Below are 15,464 nucleotides of genomic sequence, written 5' to 3' on the forward strand. Positions count from 1 at the left end.
ATGTTTATTTAATTTTATTTCTTCACAAAATGGTTTTAAAAAGGACTTCTAACTCAAAAAGACTCTGAAACCAATTCCAATCTAATTCTGTTATCTAATAGGCCTGAAGACATGCAGGGCTGAAACCTTCACCCCTATAGTGGTAAAAGTAGGTGCCTCGTTTTTAAGGGTGCTTTGCTGGCGTGGTGTGGGTAAACACACCCTCTGACATGGAAAGATCACAGTAATACAAAGCTGTTCCGGATACCCAGCACATTCTGATCGGTGTGAACCCTTCACGAATTTGCGTGTCATCCTTGCGCAGGGGCCATGCTAATCTTCTCTGTATCGTTCCAATTTTAGTATATGTGCTACCGAAGTAACATCCATAGTGCATGAGGCGTCACTGAATGGTTTGACAAGCATAAACATTATGTGAATGATGTGTGGTATGGCTGCAGTATGGCTTTTTCAGTAGTATTCAACAGACTTTAGGAGCTTAGGATGCTGAGATTTTTGCTGGGAGTTTGAGCTTCCAGGAATGAGGAAAAGAGGAAGACCACAGTGAAGATTCATGGATGTAATGAAGGATTACATTCACAGGGCTGGTGTAACAGAGGAGGTTGCTAGGGTGAGGAGGAGGAGGAGAAGAAGACGAAGACGAAGATGAAGACGAAGAAGAAGAAGAGCAGCACATTGAAGCTGTTTTCACAGCACAAAGTGACCCAACACCTTATTCTATTGGAATTTCCATTCAATTGTCACCTGTCTTTATAGTCATACTTAAAAAGCAAGGACAGAGTAGTCTTCAATTTCTTAAACAACAAAAGAAGGAAGAAACCAAGAGCTGTATGCATTCATTGTATCAAGTGCAGCTCCTCATCTTGTTCAGACTTCAAGTAATCAAACACTTCACTGAAAAAGTGACAAAAATTGGAGAGCTGCATATATGCTAGACTATGATGTCATCATTATCCACGAGGATAAACACAGCTCAGCAGCACTTACAAAATGTAGCTGGTGACAAAGATCCATCTCTTCATATTACTGGTTGTAACTGCAGAAAACAGTCATTGTCCAATTACCACGACTTTTTCATTTGTTATGGATTTTTATTTGTATTTTGTTCTTTACGCTATACGCTGTCATTGCATGTTGTTAAATGCAGTCAGTGGCAATTTCAGGAAACAGACTGAAGCTGAGCATTTAAATATGTGGTGGTCATTCATGTTGTGAGGCTGGACAACACAGGTTATTATCAGGATGTCATGGCACTGGTGGCCCCCCTCGGTGCTGTAAGAGGCTTGATTGTCAAGTGTAAGCAGAATGCTTTAACGCTGAAACTTTTTTGGTTGGAGAGGGAGACAGCGTGCTAAGTGAAAATGCTGACTAAGAGTCAAGTGGGATGGGACTCCAGAGCAGCACTTAATTGCTTTGCTGCAGTCGTGGTTGACTTGGGGACACCAGGGGACACATATGCCCAAGGAAGAGAAGAATGCTTTCATAGGTATGGGATTACAACTCACGGGGGAACTGAGGCCACACTAAACAAACACTGCATTGATGAAATCCTGTAATTCTCAAAAAAAATAGCACAATCTGTCAGGCAGAATACCCCAGAGACGAGGGATTTGTCAAAATGGGTAGTCAGAGTTTGTTTTGTTTTTTACTTTATTCTCTTTGTTGACTTTATGATGCAATGGGGATATTTTGGCACTGTTTTTAACCAGCTCTAGAGATGGCAATGTATGTGGGCTCAGAACACTGCTTCTCTCTGAAGTGAAAAAGCCTAACAAGCATGTCATTAATGACCATGAAATACTGTACACACATCGTTGGACCCTGGAGGATAAGTTCAACAGATTGACGTGAAACTCATATTCTTGCCTCTGGCAAGGGTGACGTTTTTGGATCACAAACAGATCAAAACTATTCACCATAGCGATAAGAAGGTGGTAGCTTCATGCTGACTTTAAATTTAAGTTGACTAAGGTTCTAGTCTGAAGACCTTACCACTCTGGTTCTTGAAACTTCATTCCTATTGACATTTTGATTTTCAACCATGCAGTCATCTTCTTTTCCAGCTTCATCTCGTCCTTTTGTAGAAAGTTTGATCTGAAGTGTCCATCAGCCGCCCCTAACTCTACTAAACACGTCTTATTTGCATAAAAATTCTATGGTCCAAAGTTTGGACTTGTAGAAAGATTGCTGTGAAATTTAAGTTTTGTATATATCAAATACTACTCATGCTTTATTTTGCAGTGAAATTTAACAATATGATATTTACCACCAGTGATCTTTTGCAATGTTTAGTTTTTTTGTAATAGAAGTTTTCAGTAGAAATTTTGTGGGGGCAAATATAGCAGGAGTGCTGGATGTTTACTTTGTATTTTAACTAATCAACATTCAGATATTTCTGGATGTCTCTGTCTCAAATTACAGAACCTGATTCATGTTGATGGTAAGAAAAACCTGAAAATTTGAGGCTTTTATCTTTTTTAGTTTTTGATATTTGTGTTCAAAGACTGCCTCAGATTCAACGTGCAAGACAAAATAAAGCCTGAAAGTGGGTGTACAGGCCATTTTTCAAACAAAACATCTTGAAAACTATTTGATATCCATCCATCCACCTATCCTTTTCAGGATCACGCGGGGCGCTGAAGCTTATCCCAGCTGTCTTAGGGCGAGAGGCAGGATACACCCTGGACAGGTCAGTCTGTCGCAGGGCTAACACATAGACAGAGACAACCATTCACTCTCACATTTACACCCATGTGCAATTTAGCGTTTCCATTTAACCTATCCCCACTAACTGCATGTCTTTGGACTGTGGGAGGAAGCTGGAGTACCCGGGGAGAACATGCAAACGCCACACAGAAAGACCCTCACCTGATGGTCGAATTGAACTCAGGACCTTCTTGCTGTGAGGCTCAGCAATCATTAAATATGTTGGACCATAAAAATCTTTGTGCAAATCCGAGACAGTTGAGCAGAAAAACCTTCTGATTTGAGATGATCGTTTTTTCTATCGCCAAGCATCTGGATTCCTGTTTCAACTGTTGCCTACATGCTTTGGTTAGCTTAGTCAATCTCCTGCACATCAATAAATAATATCCTTTACTTACATACAGGATCTCTGTCCTCTAACTAGTCTAGTTAGAAACATGACTTGCTAAAGTTAAAATTAGCTTCAAAACATCCACCTCATAAACATCTGCAGCGAGCGGTCTCTCTTGTAGATCTGAAGGAGAAACATCATAATTGATTATGTTTAAATGTATGGGGATCTTGATTTGAAGAGCTGCATATCATTCTGAATGGCAACTTCATCATAATTACTAATCTCGTCTTCAAAGTCTGTTTTTTGTGTGCTCATTAGAGATGCCTGATGAAGTTCCCAATCAATATGCAGATTAGGAGCACATCAATTTGTTTTGATTCCTATGTCATCATTTTTTTTCTTCAGTACGCTGAAATGCTAGAGTGAAGATGTCAACACTACAGATTTATATCTGTTCCTGAGCAGTACGCTGAATGATGCATGTTTGCGGTTTGATTACAGTTGATGTCACGGGCATGGAAAGTGTGTGTGTGTTTTTTAGAGAGAGATTTGTTCCACTTTTAAAATTTGCCTGGCCGTGCATTAAAAATGAATGCCACTCATTCTAAAAATTATTTCTTTCTTTTTTTTGGTAGGTTTATTTATTCTAAGGTTCAGTTGCCCTCTTTCTGTCCTATCAGTCCTGTCACGATTTTTACAAAATAATGTAACAGCATGGAGCAATGTGAAAAATCAAAGCCCCAGAAACAAAAACAGTTCTGCCACCATAAGTATCTAAATCCATAGAGTGTGTTTCACAGCTCCCGTCCTGCTCTAAGCCATGTGAATCAGGCTTATTTGAATAGGATATTTCGGAGTTATCAGCGTTACCAGTACCACCCAAAGAAAACAGATGTATATCAGTAATATCTGGTTTCCCTACTTTTTATCGTGTGCGGGTTTTATTGTTTTGAATACAGTAATTTTTTTTTTTTTTTCATTTTCATTTCTTTCCCATTTTTATATGTGGGTTTCTGTTTTATGTGAGCTCATCAAAAAAAAAAGAAAAAGAAAATCAGATATTGAAACTGTGATAAGAAGTCCAGCAGACTATTATACTGGCTAATATTTCTTATCACAGGTACAGTGGGATCGAAACTTTCTCATACTTTTGTGTAAATTTTTTAGAAAGAAACAGCAATCCTGTATGAACACATTTTTTTTGACATTGACATGTTAAGGCTTTTGTCCAAAAGGTCAAATATTTCCAATTTTAGTGAAAATTCAGGTAACGTACAGAACAAACTTAGAGTAAGACTGCAACAGTGGCAACATTATAGCTAAAGTAGCAGAAGTAGAGAGGATTATATTTGCAAATTATGGCTAGACTGAAGATTTCTAGAAGGGGGCAGTATGAAGCTCTAAAGAGCCTTGTGAAAGCTACATTATTTGTATCTGTCACAATCAGACAGATTAAAAGTGACCACACTATCTGAAGGTCGCTTTGTTCACTACAAAAAAAAAGAAAAGCAATAGAGAATCTTATTGTAATGACTGTTGCATAGCTATGTATGTTTATTCCATAACTCCTCCTAATCTCCCAATCTGGGTGAAACCTACTATATAAACTGCCAATTGTACGAGAATTATCAAGGTCTATTTAACTTTAGGGAATTATTTTTAAAACATTCAAATCTTTACAAATTATGATTCAATGAGGAGAGATCATTAAAAGGAACTGAACATGATTTATTGATATACAGAATTCAATTAAGCTATTTGGCGATTAGACTTTGAGAACTGATCAGAGACCTCAGCAGAAGGGAATCCCAGCGGTGTCCGGATGTAGTCTACACACTGGTGGTGAAGATGAAGATGGAGGCTTGGATGGAGGCTGAGTAACATGGGAGAGGCGGAGAAGAGGAGGAGGTGGGTTGCACCAAGGCGTTTGCAAGGCAGAGTGACAGATGAGCAATGGGATTCAGAGTAAGGGGAGCAGAGGTTGATTAGCCTGAAGAAGGCGGGCAGAAAGATGATTGGACTAAACCAGTGATGTCAGCAAAGAGCTCGACAAGGTAATGTGTACATTATTTGGAAATACCAAACAATTTTTAGTGCAGTGTTACTTTTGGGTCACTGTAAATGTGTTGTCATGCATAGCTGTAAATAAGTGTTCATCACTGATATTATTAAGATATACATGATATTGTGGCATGCAGAGGAATCTTTACAAAGAAGCTCACAGAGAGAGATTGAGCTTGTTATTCAACCCCAAGCTGGTAGGGGGAGCTCTTTATTACAACACTTGCTGATGCTACACTGTGCTTTGAGGGTCATTAACAGCATAACAGAACTCACTTATGGTTGCATTCATTCTATAAAACAATAACTGTAAGTGACTTTGAACCGCAGTACAAACACAACATTCAAGATAACAGTTAAAAGTAGTGTAACCATAAACAATAAAACAAGAACATCTAAATAGCAGCACATGTCCCAAGGCATGATGGGAGAGAACTAGCTGTTCCCCCAACACGCCACACAGCCCCCACCTGAGTGGTTAGCTGTCCCCAGCAACCGGCATGTCCATAGCAAAGTCTCTGAGGTGTTGGGGAAGGCGACGGCTTCGTTGAGGACGTTCCGTGGGTCCCCCAGCTGCCTCTGAGGCCAGGTTGGGGGCCTGCAGTTGAAGCTGGGACCCTGACGCCTCCCTGGATGGACTCAAGGGCTGATAGGGTGCCAGGCGATCACGATGGAGTACGACCACCCTGTTCCGTTTGACCAGCCGCACCCTGTAGACCACGTCGGACAGCCTCTCAAGAACAGTGCAGGGTCCAACCCACTGGCTCATCAGTTTGGGAGAAAGCCCTTTTTTCCTCTCCGGGCTGTAGACCCACACATGCTGACCGGGAGAAAGTCCTTCCCCCTTGCAGCGGGTATCATAAGCTCGCTTCTGCCGGGAGCCCGCATCTTGGAGAGCCTGCCTGGTCAACTGATGCACCTCTCGGAGCCAGGCGAGGAGGTTGTGGAGGTAGTCCAACCCGGGGTCCCCGCACACTTCCTGCTCGGGAGGGGATCCAAACACCAAGTCCACTGGGGTACGAAGCTCATGACCGAACATCAAGGCCGCTGGAGTGCACTTAGTAGATTCCTGGACTGCAGAACGGTAGGCCATTAGGACCAGGGGAAGGTGTTGATCCCAGTCACGCTGCTGGCGGGAGGTCAGGATAGCAAGCTGGGTGGCCAGGGTGCGATTGAAGCGTTCCACCAACCCATCGCTTTGGGGGTGCAGTGGCGTCATCCGGGTCTTCCTGATACCCAGCCGCTGACAGACCTCCTTGAACACCGCAGCCTCAAAATTCCGGCCCTGGTCGCTGTGCAGTTCCTCTGGTACCCCGAACCGGCAGAACATCTCGTTGACCAGACGCTCAGCAGTGGTAACAGCACTCTGGTCAGGGACTGCATAGGCCTCAGGCCACTTAGTGAAGTAGTCCATGGCAACCAGGACGTAGCGGTTCCCCTGGTCAGTGGTGGGGGAGGGTCCCAGGATGTCCACACCAACCCGCTCCATGGGAGCCCCCACCTGATACTGCTGCAAGGGGGCATGAGAGCGTTGGGAAGGCCCTTTCTGAGCCGTGCAGGCATCGCACCGATGGACATGGAGCTCTACGTCCTGGCGTCACCCGGGCCAGTAGAACCGAGACCGAAGTCGCCGCAGAGTCTTGGTAACTCCAAAGTGTCCTGCCCCCGCTGCACCATGGACCAGCTGGAGCACCCTGGACCGCAACTGTTGAGGTACCACGAGCTGGAAGACCTCACGGTGACCCCCGGGAGCCTGCCAGCGGCGATAGAGGAGGCCATTTCGGTTTGTGAGGTTGGCCCATTGGGAGTAGAGAGCCTTGGTCTCGAGGTCCAGTGCAGATACCTCTGGCCATGATGGTCTCTGACCGGCTCCAGTCCAACACTGAACCCGGGAAAGGGCAGTGTCTTGGTTCTGGTCGTGTTGCAGCTGTTGGGGATCCATGGCCTCCAGACCCTCAGTATCCCCTGCGGCGGACTGGACCTGAAGACTGCTACAATGCCCACCAGGAACAGAGTCATTCTCAGGGCCGCCCTGTGGTGACGCGATCACTGAAGTCATGCCCTCCCGGTCCTCCAAGCGTTGGCAGTACCTGCACTGTTTTTCCTCACAAGGGCGTCGGGAAAGGGCATCTGCATTGGTGTGGAGACGTCCCGCCCGGTGACGAACCTCAAAGTGGTAATCTTGCAACATCTCCAACCACCGGGCTAGCTGTCCCTCCGGTTCTTTAAAGCTGAGCAGCCAAGTGAGGAACGCATGGTCTGTGCGCAGGAGGAACTTCTTCCCGTAGAGGTAGGGTCTGAAATGGCGGAGACCCAGGATGATGGCCAGCAGCTCTCGACGGGTGACACAATAGTTCCTCTCCGGTCTGCTGAGAGAATGGCTGTAGTAGGAGATGACCCGCTCCCCCTCAGGGCCTTCCTGCGACAGTACAGCCCCCACCCCTGTGTTGCTGGCATCAGTGTCCACAACAAAAGGGAGCTGCAGGTCTGTGTAGGCTAGCACCGGTGCCTCAACCAGTGCAGATCGGAGCCGATCAAATGCCACGGCACTGTCCTCACTCCAATGGAACTCCCGGCCCTTCTGTGTGAGCCAGTGCAGGGGGCTTGCAATGGTAGCAAAGTCCTTGACGAAACGTCGGTAGTATGATGCCAGGCCAAGGAAGCTCCGCAACTCAGCAGTGTTGCCCGGAATGGGCCAGTCTTTCACAGCGGCCACCTTCGCAGGGTCAGTGGAAACCCCTGCTCCGCTCACAACGTGACCCAAGAAGGTCGTCTCCTTTCGGAAGAGGTGGCACTTTTTGGGGTGGAGGCGAAGGCCAGCCTGGCGGATAGCATGGAAAACAGCAGTCAGGTTAGCCAAGGCTTTCTCGAAGTCTGTCGCGTGAACGAGGAGGTCATCCAGGTAGACCACACAGCGGTCGCGGGGGATGTCAGCCAGAACCCTCTCCATTAGGCGCTCGAATGTGGCTGGGGCATTGCAGAGGCCGAAGGGCATCACCTTAAACTGCCACAGTCCCTGGCCAATGGAGAAAGCAGTCTTTGGGCGGGCCTCTGGCGTCAGCTCCACCTGCCAGTAGCCACTGCGCAAATCGAGGGAACTGAACCAGCAGGACCCAGCAATGTCGTCGAGGGCATCGTCAATCCGGGGCAATGGGTAGGAGTCCTTGCATGTGATGCTGTTGAGTAGACGATAGTCGACACAAAACCGCCAGGTACCATCCTTTTTCCGAACCAGTACAGCCGGGGCTGCCCAGGGGCTGTTTGAGGGTTCGATGATGCCCGCCTCTGCCATTTCCCTGATCTTCTGCTCTGCTGCGGCACGCTTGGCAAGGGGAAGGCGACGAGGGCGGAGGCGGATGGGCCGTGCATCCCCAGTGTCAATGTCATGTTGTACCAGGCTGGTTTGCATGCAGTCCTCATCCTTGGCTGCAAAGATGTCGGCAAACAAGTCAAGTATCTCCCGCAGCTGCCGTCGCTGATCAGCCTGGAGACCCTCGCAGCTCCTCTGGTATAGGTCCTCGACAGCTTGCTTGGTCTCTGCAGACAGTTGCGGTACCGCTGGTGAAGGGGAGGCCCCTTCCCCCGCCAGCGGCAACGGGTCCTCGGGCTTCCTGACGCTGGCTGAAAAAGTGGAGGCAGGCAGCGGAACTTCCTCTGTGGTGTGGAGCTTCACAGCCTCCGTGCCCAGATAAAGGATTGCTCGGGACACGTCCACTGTGGCCTTCCATTTGGCTAGCAGGTCCAGGCCAATGATGCATTGGTCCTGGATGCTGGTTAGCCAGAACTGGTGGTCCACGGTGCAGTTAGCAACAGTCACCGGGAGGGATCTTTCCCCCTTAACTTTGGCACGCTCCCCCGTGACTGTGGTGATGTGGAGCTGAGTAGGCTGCCAACCCTGCGGTATTGGGCCATCAGTACCAGGGAAGACTCCAGCCTGTACCAAGGAAAGCGTGGATCCAGTGTCTATCAGGGCTCTACAGGTGGTGCCGGCAAGGTCACAGTCCAGATACAGTCCCCGTGTCTGGCCGAGCCGGCCAACCCGCAAGTGTGATTCGGAGGACAGAGTGGTGGCAGGGGGCAGTTCCTCCGTTGTGCCACCCCGCCTTAGTTTAAAGGGAGCTGGGGTGCCAGGCTTTGTGGGCTTGGTGCTGGACAGTAGCGTGCGATGTGGCCTGGTTCTCCGCACCGATGGCAGTTACCCCTGGATTGGCCTCCTGCTCGTCTATTCCCTCGCCGAGGTCGCCAGGGTGGTGTGTTGGTGGTTTGGCAGGCCTCCTCCTCCTTGTCGCTCCTTTCGTAGTCCGTTTGGCGCACTTGGTGACTTATGCCAGGGCTGCGTGCACCTGGGCTGAGCACATGCTCCACTCTTTCGGCCTCAGTTAGAGCTGCCGCCAGGGTTTCTGGTGCATGCAGACGGATGTGCTCTTGTAGTCGTTTTGGCTGGAGACCCCGGACAAAAGCCTGGAGGGCAAGCTCTTCTTGTGCTGCAGCATCAAAAGCAGGGTACCCTCTACATGCATAAAGACGTAGGTCGGCAGCATAGGCACCCAGACTCTCCTCTTGTCTCCGTGGGTGGCTAGCAAGTTTATCTTGGGCATCATCTGCATGTGTGCGGAGACCAAACCTGCTCTGCATTGCTCTGGCAACAGCAGGCCAACTTAAACGCTCTTCTGGCTGAAGATCTGTGAGGATCTGCAGGGCCCTGCCTTCCAAGGCGAGGGCGACTTGGACAGCTGTTTCCTCTGTTGACCATCCGTTTAGCTGAGCAGCCATCTGTACCTGGATAAGGTAGGTCTCTGGAGGTGCCTCCCCATTATAGCGTGGCAGCTTCATGCTCCCCCGAACAGGAGCCCCTGATGGCAGCGGCGGCTGCACTTGGTCCTGGAGACAGTTGGCGTTGTCCCCCTCGGCTGCCATCAGTGAGGGTGTGCTGCTCCCAGGCATCACCATGAGTGGAGGCTGGCTGGTTGCTTGTGGTCTTGGAGCCTGCAGCATGCCTTGGCGGCTCCGACAGCTCCCCAGTGGGCGGGGGTGTGAGGCGCCATCTGGTAAGCCCCACAGATCTTCCCCTGGCTGGCTTGCTGCTGCCCGGGGCTCTCCCCGCTTCTTCGATCGTGCTCCATTCACCGCTTCCAGGCGAGTGATAAGCTCCTCAATCTTCCTCAGCTCCTCTTCCTCTTTCAGAATAGTGGCCATGCTCTTGGAATCCCACTTCTGACACCAATGTGGCATGCAGAGTAATCTTTACAAAGAAGCTCACAGAGAGAGATTGAGCTTGTTATTCAACCCCAAGCTGGTAGGGGGAGCTCTTTATTACAACACTTGCTGATGCTACACTGTGCTTTGAGGGTCATTAACAGCATAACAGAACTCACTTATGGTTGCATTCATTCTATAAAACAATAACTGTAAGTGACTTTGAACCGCAGTACAAACACAACATTCAAGATAACAGTTAAAAGTAGTGTAACCATAAACAATAAAACAAGAACATCTAAATAGCAGCACATGTCCCAAGGCATGATGGGAGAGAACTAGCTGTTCCCCCAACACGCCACAATATATTTATATATATGTATGAGTTTAAACACAATAGACTAAGCAAACAAGCGATTTAGGCCCTACAACAAAACACCTAAAGGATGTATTTTTGCTTGCTTTAAATAAAGAATGCAATCTGCAGAATCCTGTCAAATGACAGTCTGGAAGTGACATCTCAGAGGATAAGTAGCAGCCTCTCAACAGGGGGAGCAAAGCCAAATGTTTGACGTGTTTTACGGCATGCTGTCATTTCACAGCAGAGCAGTTGGGGAGAAAATCTAACCACTTATAAATCCAGGTTGGATGTTTCTGCCAGTAAGAGAAGGGTTGATATTTCAGCGTATCAAACCCACGGTGAAAGATAATGGTGGTAATATTGAGGTCTGGGGGTGGTTTACAACTCTGAAGTTGGATGTCTACACTGACTCGACTACACCAAGACAAAGGTTAAATATTTCCCCATTCTCCAAGTAGATGTTGCACCTTCTGGTCGGCAGGTTTGTGGAGCAAGATTCCCAGTTCAGCAGGAAAGAAACCCCAGGAACTATCTGAAGACGAAAGAAAATCAATGATATGTGTTTTCCTCTACACCTGCCTGACCTTAACCGGATGTTTTTTAATATGTTGTCTGCTTTTTTTATATGTCACGTTACTGTTTGCCATCAGAAAGTTTAAAAATGGATGCTTAAGCAGCAGGTTTTCAGGCAGGAGCAGGTGCATTCATTAGCAAAATCCTAATGAAACAGAAGAACAACCCAAGGGAAGCCAGCCAAACAAAAGGAAAATAACACAGCAAAGTGCCACCTCTTTTATTTCACCATGTCAATATATTCAAGGGGTTTCAGTGGCTCTTTCCTCTTTGGCCCTAACTGCTCCTGTGCCCCTATCCATCTGTGCTCAGAACATAACCATATAAAAGTGCTCAGAACATAACCATATAAACCTGCCTTCACTAAATGATTAACAGCTGGAAACCCCAGAAGAAAACTGGACAGAATAGTAACTAAATTAGACCAAAAACAGACAACATAAACCCATTATAATAATCACTATTATGTTTGGGAATAGGGCCCAGAGAAAAGGGCGTAGGAGTGACCCCGTTCACATTCACAAAACTGCAAACATTCACATTGTTCATATGTGAAGACATATTATGCAGATTACTAAAAGATTTGCTGTGTAGATTCATGCTCCCAAGGGAAAACCCCTTTTCATTTTAATGGCCTTTCCTCTTGCAAAGTATGCAAGGACAAACTTCAGATGAATTAATAAACACTGCAGACTGTGCAGCTATTAGGACTTTGGACTTTTAATGTTGTTATGCTAATTACACTTTTATGCTGGATAGTGTTTAATATTGTCTTGTGCTTTCTCAATAGGTATAGGCATTTTTACGGCTCGGTGGTAAAAGGCTGATGGGGTATTGTGGTCACCCTGCCTGGGGGCGGACGACACAGACAACTAAGTTTATAAATCCAATAACTCGAGAATGACGGGACATAGATGCTTCAGATAGATAGCATAGGTGCATTTACTGGACGTAGGATTTTAAAATTGATACCATATTTGTATCTACTAGCACTGGCTGTGTAATTTAGTGCTCTCATATCCCCTCACTGAACGTTACCAGAGTTCTTTTGCCTCTGCTGCATGTTCAACATTCCCAACGTTCCCAGCATTTTTTTTTAAGGAGTTTACAGGACAAGTGGCCACTTCACTTCCTTTAAGTGATTCTATGTTTTCTTTTTACCACCTCATGATTCCTCTTATTGTCAACTCTGTCCCCCACCCGCCTTCCCTGGTTCTCGTGGCATGGATGGAGCTGATCCTTGTCACAGAGGTCCAATCCTGTGCACATGGGGGTTGAATTATTAAAGTGGAAACTACCAGCTCAGCAAACATGACCAAAGAGACAGATGATCCTTTCTTCACTCTGCGCTTCTCATCACCCTTAAACCTCTAGAATTTACCTCCTGTCAAGCAGCTGTCCCCGTGAGCGTGCTGAAGCACCACATTTTATGACACCCAAGTCAAAAGGCAATTCACACACACACATATACACACACACACACACACACACACACACACACACACACACACACACACACACACACACTCATCCACTAGGTCATGTTTTGCACCTAATGAAGAGTAAGAATCTGCAATGATCACTGCTTAATGAATTCTACCGACTGAGTTCAGCAAGTGTGAAAGAAGTCCAGTGAGATCCTACCGCCTGCTCGCACTCAGAACATTTTCTTATTTTTCTTTTATCAGCTTCATCTTCCGCGCGGTTGACACTACAGCAAACAAGCCCAACGATGCAAAGTAGCTCATCGACTAAGCAGAAAGTTTGCATAAAGGCTGAGTCGTGTAAAACACTGCATTGTGCGAGTGCAAAGTCTTCCATTAGCAGGAGCTAATTCACTGATCCAAGGTCGGGCCCACTTGACACAAGAAGAAAAGACGCTTTGTTTTGTGAAGTACAGCACTAAAAGGCAGCATCATTCTGCCTTGTAGTGGAGTGCCTAAAAATTCTCTGTCATTTCTTAAACCACCCCAGAGGGAAACAAACAAATGCGTCTCACTTTCCTCATGGACAAAAGCTGCCACGTTTTCTTGTACAAGGTTAATATATCATTATCCGCTGTCTTCAGTTCCTCCCTCAGCAGTCACAGAGAGAAGGTCAAGCTTTATTCTTTTAGTCCCTCTGCAGATGTTGCCATCATTCTCTAACAAAAATCATTTTCAATAAGGACATGTCATCTACCACTCTCAGCAGAGCTGTCACACCACCTCTGAGATCTGCACTTTATAAAAACCCCTTCGGAAGCTCGTTGCATCGTCATTACAGGAACACAAAATGTCAGCCTGTCTTGGCAGAGGAAACAGATGTAAACCTGGTAGGAATGGAGCTGAGGAAATATCTTCATTTAAAAGATTTTAATTAAAGACGCAGTACCCCTTTTTACTTGATTTGCTCTTGGGTCGTGATCTTGTTTTGCAAGACTCGTGGCACGCGTAGATGGGGGGGCAGGGTTTGTGTGAAAATGACAATTCTTAGTGCACATTCATGCAGCAGGGTGATAACAAATGAGACACTATATTTGGTGCCTTTACAGGCAGGAGGGGAGAAGACGTTTCTGCTTTGACACAGTCTCCACATGGAATACCAGCTGCAAGACGAGTACAAGAAAAGTCATTTCTCTTGTAAAATTTCTAGCCCATATCCTGTTTCGGCTATCAGCAGGTTTTTAAATCACGGGAATGCGGCGGAAAATAAAATACGGTCCCCTACTGTCTTTAAAACTATCACTTCGCAGAGAAAGGTCGCGCAGTCATGTAAGAGTGAAAAATGCAGTGCAGGCATCAAAGGATTGAGCATGAGTATGTGTTTAACACGTGACACGTTTAAAGGGATTTAAATCAGGTTTTAGTAAAAAAAAAAAAAATTTCAAACCTTTTTTTTTGTTGTTTTTTTGGGGGGTGGGGGGCTTTTTAGCTGTTATTGAGATATGAGTCAGCTGCTCAACCCGATGAGCTAAAGCGTCATTTCCAAACTTTAACAGAAACACTCACTGTCTGCTTACCCTGCATTACTGCAGCTAAGTGTTCTCGAGTGCAGAGGAGGAAATCCTCAAAAGATGGATTCATTCACCTCTTCACCAAAATACTATTTATGGGCCGGGTTTAGCTCGAGTGGAGGAGCTCCAGTAAAACATCAGACAACATAATAGTAATATTTCTTTTGTGAAAAGCTAGAGGAAAATGTATGTGAGCGACTGATCGGCTTTTTACCCCCAATCCCAGAACTTGCTCGTTCCTTCCAGCAGCCGCAGGAGAAATAGATGACGGAGAACAATGTTAATGATGCATCTCCACAATGTGGAATTCACAGCCGTGTTGTAGGTCATTGATCAAGACTTTGTACTGAAATAGTGATGAATTTATGTTTACATTTGTGTACATTTTTATTCATTTGAATTTTTATGATAATATAGTTACAGATCTGGTTTCCGATGTCAGGGGCTGGGTCTGTGACCCAGCAGTTTTGAGTTTGTTTCGTATTTTTTTCCTTATATTGTTGTAAATATCTCAAGTTCTTGTGTTGCCATTATTAGTTAGGATTTAGTTGAGTTTCATTCTAGTTTTACTTCTTCTATAACTCCTGATTTATAAGTCTTATCTTATATGTCATGTGTTTCTTGTCTGCGTGCTTCATCTTGTCAAGTTTGTGTGCCATGTCTAAGTCTCTCATTGTTTCCTGTTTTATTTTGAAGAGGTCTGGTGTCCCATTTTTATTGTGTTTAGTTTCACTTCCCCTGTGGCGTCATTAGCTGTGTCCCAAAACCTAGGCCGCATTTGTAGACCAATTACGTCACAGCGACACAACGAAGGCTGTCCCTATTCGTAGACTCCTCCGAATGCAGCCGACAAATGCGTCTTCCTTTCCCCTAGATTTGAAGGATGGGTCGGGTGTATCCTTCGTGGCCCACCATATCCCAGAATTCATAGCGCGGCCCAGCCAATTCCAGTTTCCAACAATGTTTAGTTTTAATATTACTCTTATTATTACTCTTTCTGGGTTACAAAAAAAAACTTTTAAGATATTTTCAGGCGAGAATGTAGCTCTGTAAACTTCAAATAGCTGCTTGGTTTCTCAAGACATCTCATATTTGCAAAAGTGCTCCAACGTTTTTGGAGACGTCTGTCACCCACCCGCTCGATGGCTAGCTGGCCCAGAATTCATTGCAGTATTTTTCTTGTAACAATGGCAGTCGAAGCAGGAGATAAACCAGGAGATGAATACACTTTTAAATGT

The 15,464-nt window shown here is 46.0% G+C and overlaps 1 non-coding gene across 1 annotated transcript; it reads right to left on the reverse strand.

Annotated features, from left to right (window-relative positions):
• Positions 1–259: 259 nt before the first annotated feature.
• LOC147305181 (U6 spliceosomal RNA) lies at positions 260–365 on the reverse strand. Its single transcript, XR_015126756.1, has one exon. It is a non-coding gene; the product is annotated as a U6 spliceosomal RNA (small nuclear RNA).
• Between the last annotated feature and the right edge of the window lie 15,099 nt (positions 366–15,464).

The sequence above is a fragment of the Aulonocara sp. 'chitande type north' Nkhata Bay genome, linkage group LG20 (genome assembly GCF_057382095.1).
Source record: "Aulonocara sp. 'chitande type north' Nkhata Bay isolate Kocher_YH1m ecotype deep benthic linkage group LG20, A_spYH_male_GT1.1, whole genome shotgun sequence".
In the NCBI taxonomy this organism is placed as follows: Eukaryota; Metazoa; Chordata; class Actinopteri; order Cichliformes; family Cichlidae; genus Aulonocara; species Aulonocara sp. 'chitande type north' Nkhata Bay.